The 5,977-nt window shown below is 48.3% G+C and overlaps 1 pseudogene across 1 annotated transcript; it reads left to right on the forward strand.

Annotated features, from left to right (window-relative positions):
* Positions 1-519: 519 nt before the first annotated feature.
* Positions 520-4,218, forward strand: LOC308300831 (inactive serine protease 35-like; annotated as a pseudogene). Its single transcript has 4 exons — positions 520-819; positions 1,820-2,133; positions 2,182-2,238; positions 3,461-4,218. The product of its transcript is annotated as an inactive serine protease 35-like (transcript).
* Positions 4,219-5,977: the final 1,759 nt, after the last annotated feature.

Raw genomic sequence — 5,977 nt, forward strand, 5'->3', positions numbered from 1 at the left:
AACAGTTTAATTTTTTACTTTTGTGCAAACAGTACATTTTTTTCCTAATGGCCGGCCTGGACCGGCCGGGAATGAACCGGACGTTCGGGAGTTGTCCCGCTTTTCCCAATGGCCAGCACGTCCCTGCATATCATCATGTGATAAATGACCTGGTATCGAAAGGGCACAGACTGGCATACTGAGGACCCAGTCAAAAAGGAGTTGCTGCAACTCAAGGGCCTATCCTCTAGTGACATTTCAAAATAATGATAGCAGCATTTTAGGCAGTATCCGATTACACAATCTGTATCTTACTGCTGAATGCCATGTTAAAACAAATCTTTCTCTCATGGGCGTCCCTGGCATATCAAATCTTTTCAGCAGGGGGTCTGCGGCCAATCGATGCATCATGCATATCAAGTTGGTGGTCAATTTTACATGAGAATGTTGGAGAACCACTGCTCTAATCTCTATCATGTCTTTCTTTCTTTCTTTCTTTCTTTCTTTCTTTCTTTCCTCTCAGTGACATGGGTCCTCAACATGTGCTGTGCGTGCTGCTGTGCGTGGCGGCAGCCTCCGCTACAAACGGCGACAACACGTTTACGCGGCGCGCGGCAACAGCGCCTCCCTCTGGTGCTGAGCAGACACACGGAGGTCTTGACCGAAGCCGTGTTCAGCGGGAGGCCTGAGGAGGAGGAGGAGGAGGAGGAGAGGAGGATGTGTGGCATCGAGTGCCAAAGCGCCCTGGCGCCCCTGGACCCCGCCCAGCAGGAGAACGCCCTGGCGTACGAGACCCTGTACGAGAACGCCACGCGCACGCTGACCCAGGTCACACTGCAGGTACCAGAGACGTTTTACAACGCCGATAACGTCGTTGTCGGGTGGACCTCGTATCTCCAAGTTTCAAATTTGTACGTTCTTTCGCAAAGTAAAGCCCTGCTTCATCATACAAGGCCGTCGCACAAAGGTAATGAAAACAGCCGATCTACAGTACAAGCACACAACGCCTCGTGGTGCGAGGCGTTGTGTGCTTGTAGATCTTCTGTTTTCACTAGTTTAATGCATTTTTAAAATGATAAATGCAAAACGAACGTTTTTGGACATACAAGGTTTTCATCCGACAACGACAATATGTTCAATGAACGTTTCTGTTTGATTTAATTGGTAGCGGAAAGTCTCGGCCCAAAGCACAACTGGCACCATTTTATTTCCGCGGACCGGTTAGGTTTAGGCATCGTTTTACTGAGGTTAAGATTAGGAATGAGGTTAGGTTTAGGCATCGTTTTACTGAGGTTAAGATTAGGAATGAGGTTAGGTTCAAGCATCGTTTTACTGAGGTTAAGGTTATGAATGAGGTTAGGTTTAGGCATCGTTTTACTGAGGTTACCTTTAAGAATACATGGTGGAGACCGTTCCAAGGTTGCCAGATTTAAGCCGGGGTGTGTTTTGGGTCTTTGACTGGCAGCTGATTGGGATGGACTCCTACACTACACTAGCGAATATCCTCTCCCTGGCCTGAGGGCTATGACCTGTAAATGCTGTTCAAACCGGGAAAGATCATTTTAGATTTGAGCTAAAAAGCATCACTGTATACTTTGGTTATCCAAAAATCTTGAAAATCTTTGAATGTACATTCTTTTGAAGCAAATATTTTTAACTCAAATCTTATAGGGGGTCCCTTAAAACAAAATATTTTGAGATGAGGGGTTGGTGGCCAACTACATAATGATTTTGGGGGTCCTTGGGTATTTGGGTTTTTCAGAGTTTTCTGAAAAACGTATGTTTCTATGTCAGTGATGCTCAAAAACCTTTTCATTCAATGATGCAATCCATTCTTCAGGGCTTCAACCAGACCTCCTCCTCGTGGCGGCGGACGACAACCCGCCGCGCTAAGCGCCAGGTGTACGGCCTGGACGGCCGCTTCGTCATCTCCGACTCGCGCTTCACCACCAGGTACCCGTTCTCGGCGGCGGTGCGTCTCTCCACGGGCTGCTCGGTGCGTGCTGGTGTCGCCCCGCCACGTGCTGACGGCCGCCCACTGCGTGCACGACGGACGCCACTACCTGGCCGGCGCCCGCAGGCTCAAGGTGGGCGTCCTGCAGCTCAAGAGCAGACGGGGAGGGGGCCGAGGGGGGCGAGGAGGAGGAGGAGGAGGAGGGGGGAGGAGGAGAGGAGGAAGGAGGAGAAACCGCGGGCGAGGAGGAGAGGAGGAGGGAGCGCCAGCGGAGGAGGAAGGCGGGGAGCAGAACAGCGTGGACGGTAGGTAGTCTGGGGCCTTAGAATAGAATGGTAATTTCGTGCTAATCAGTCTAAAAGCGCCACATTTTGCACAGATGTAGCCCAGGGCATGCTTTAATGCAGGCCGGGGTCTTTAACGTTTTCAGTCCAAGGACCCCTTAGTTGAGAGAGAGATGAAGCAGGGACCCCCACAACCTGTTCATAGATTCCATATAGTTTCATTGTTTGACAGCACAATCATCAGTGTATTTTGGATTCATGTCAATTTGTGTTTTCAGATATTTAACCACTTGAACTGTCAATACTTAAGTGACCTTTCACTCTGTACTTAGTCTGTTCTTTTTCCCCTCTACACCAAACCTCTTTGCCAAAAATAGCCGATCTACAAGCTCACAACGCCTCGCAGCGCGAGGCGTTGTGAGCTTGTAGATCTGCTATTTTTGGCTAAAGTTCTCAGTATATGGATGCTAGGGTTCAAGTGGTTAATATAAAAATGGAGAAAAAAAGGTTTCTGTCACTCAAAGATTTGGAGGACCCCCTGTAGTAACTCTGAGGACCCCCTAGGGGTCCCGGACCCCCTGCTCTAATGATTTAGCTAGGGCGCCCGAGTCGGCGACCTTCGGGGTCGCCACAGCGGCCAAATCAAGTTGGGAAGGAAAACAAATCTGCTTTAAGTAGCATGTGAGGGGTCTAACTATAGGGGTTTGTCATGATTCTGAATCCATTGCCAGCATTTGTTTTGCAGAAAAAACCTTCCTTGGGCTAAAAAAAGTTTTTAGCCCAAGGAATGCTTTTTGTCCTACTTAAAGCAGATTTATTTCTGGGTATTTTCCTCCAGTATAGAAAGTCGATGGGAGCCCAAATTAATTTGGCCGCTGTGGCGACTCGGGCGCCCTAGCTAAATCGTTAGAGCATGCCCTGGGCTCCATCTGTGCAAAATTTGGCGCTTTTAGACTGGAGGGCTGTCACAATTATGACACTTTTGTCGTTGACTTACATTTCTGTTTGGCTTTTAGGCTTTGAAGTTTCACATGTAGATACCGTATGCAGATATGACACATAACCTAAATATACAAAGAAATTACTTTACACTTAAAAAAGAACATCGATAGTAGAAATATTTCCATATTTTTGAAAATGTTATATGAGCCATGATATATGAGCCATGACATTTTCCAACATGGAAACGATCATGACGATTATGACGAAATAACTGCGATTTTATGTCAAATACTTGTGACAGGCCTAGCGGACGGCGGCGAGGCGAGAGAGAGGAAGGCCGGGCGAGGCAAGAGACGGAGAGGAGGAAACCGAGGAGGAGGAGCTAGCGAACGGCAAGCGCCCGAGCTGAACCGCGTGCGCCGCGCCGCTGCCGCAGAGCCCAGACAGCAGCAGCAGCCCGTGTTCCGCTGGTCCCGCATCAAACAGACCCACGTCCCGCGAGGCTGGATCCGGGCGGCCGAGGAGGAGAGCGCCGCCACCAACGCCCCCGAAAACAACGACAACAACTCCATCTCGGCCGACTACGACTACGCGCTGCTGGAGCTGAAGCGCGGCACGACGCAGCGGCACATGGAGGTGGGCGTGGCGCCCGCCGCCACCCCGCTGGCGAGGATCCACTTCTCGGCCTACGACTCGGACAAGGGCCCGCTGAACGGCGGCGGCGGCGGCGAGGAGAAGGTGGTGTACCGCTTCTGCTCCGTCGCCCAGGAGTCGGACGACCTCATGTACCAGCGCTGCGACGCCCGGCCGGGGGCCGCCGGGGCCGGGGTCTACGTCCGCCAGAGGGCCGAGGAGGAGGAGGAGGCCCCGGGAGGGGGAGGGGACGGGCGAGGGAGGTTCCAGCGCAGGGTGATCGGGGTGTTCTCGGGCCACCGCTGGGTGGAGCTGGAGGGCGGCGAGCAGAGGGACTTCAACGTGGCGGTGAGGATCACGCCGGCCAAGTACGCCCAGATCTGCCACTGGATCCACGGGGATCCCAGTCTGTGTAAGGAGATGTGAAAGGGCTTGTGGCAGCCGCGAGATCCCAGTCGATCCCATGCAGTCTGTGTAAAGAGATGTGAAAGAGCTGTGGCAGCTGCGAGATCCCAGTCGATCCCAGTCTGTGTAAAGTAGGGCATTCACGAATAGTAATTTTTTAGTATTCGAATTATTCGACCTCAAAGTATTCGAATAGTCGAATATATTCGACAGGACTGGTCAAACTGTCAAATATTAAGTAAGCAAGAGGCGAACATTGTGAAAATAGCAGATCTACATGCTCAACGCGAGGCGTTGTGAGCATGTAGATCTGCTATTTTCACAATATTTATCTGTGGAACAGAGTCACATTTAAATGTAATACCTGCAACTATATATTTTTTAAAGAGAAAATACAAATAAGCGAATATTCGACTTTGGTGAACAATGTCGAATAGTGACTTTGATATTCGAATATTCGAATATTTGATGAATGCCCTAGTGTAAAGAGATGTGAAAGCTAGATCCCAGTCGATCTCCACCCCCGGCCCGGTCTTTGTGACAGAGCCGCGAGACCTGCAGAAGATCGGGACTGATGTGTATGTTTTAAGTTAAAGGTGCTGTTTAACAGAAGAAACTATTCTTCTACATTCTCTAATTGTGTAGACTTCTTGTGAACTGAGTAATGCAGGTGTTTAACGTTACGTTATCTCTTGAGAGCGTAAAATGAAACCAAATGGACCCGTTACATAAGGTTTATTTTTACGCTCTCAAGAGTTGAATATCTATAAGGGTCCATTTGGTTACCAACTCTTCATAACTTTAGATGGGGACCACCTGGAACCCCCTCAAGGACCACTGGTGGTCCCCGGACCACTGGTTGAAAACCACTGGCCTCTGCAGTCTGTGTTATGTGCATTGCAAAATCCCCAAGTTTATTTAAAGGGATAGTTCACCCCCAAAAATATTCTTTTCTTCATCGTTTAATCACCTCATGGAGACTTGAATTCATGTTTCTTTTTTTGCATTCCTATGGCAATAATTTGAACCTATAGTGGTTCCCTATGGCAACACAAAGAGCCTGGTTTGTTCCCTATGGAGACACAAAGAGCCTGCTTTGTTCCCTATGGAGACACAAAGAGCCTCATCAAATTATTGGCTTAGGAATGTGACAAAAACAAAACAATATCCATGAATTCCAGTCTCCATGGGGTGAGTAATCAATGGGAAAAAAAGTTATTTTTGGGGTGAACTCTCCCTTTAACTCAGAGAGCTCGATCTCCGGGTTAAACTGAACCTCAGGATTTCTCAGTGAATGGATTGATGCTGTTCGCAAAATGGATGTTTCTTAATGTGCTGTTTGAATGCTTTTAGATGCTTTATGTCACTAATAATTAGTCGTTGCATTGACATTTCTCATATTGGCCTACAGATTATTGATTATGTCTGGTGTAAGAGGTATTTGTGATTATTATGCTTATTAGATGGTACTGTCTATGACCACAAGGTGTCACTAAAGGTTCATCTTTAAAGTTATGTTGAAGAAACAGTAGGCTGGTACTGTTTCTACCATGGGACTCCCTTATTTCCAAGTGTTTCGACCAGGTACCACCCCTGTATGCCATATCCCTAATCTTAATCCTAACCTTAACCTCACAGAAACTGCTATGCCTAAACCTAACCATAACCTCACAGAAACCATAACCTCACAGGAACTATATGCCTAAAATCTAACCTCAAAACAATGGCCATCTGAGGTGAAACCCTTGGAAAGATGGGAGTCTCGGTAGACCACACATTA

This window comes from Nannobrachium achirus, assembly GCF_963921795.1.
Source record: "Nannobrachium achirus genome assembly, chromosome: 16".
Lineage (NCBI taxonomy): Eukaryota > Metazoa > Chordata > Actinopteri > Myctophiformes > Myctophidae > Nannobrachium > Nannobrachium achirus.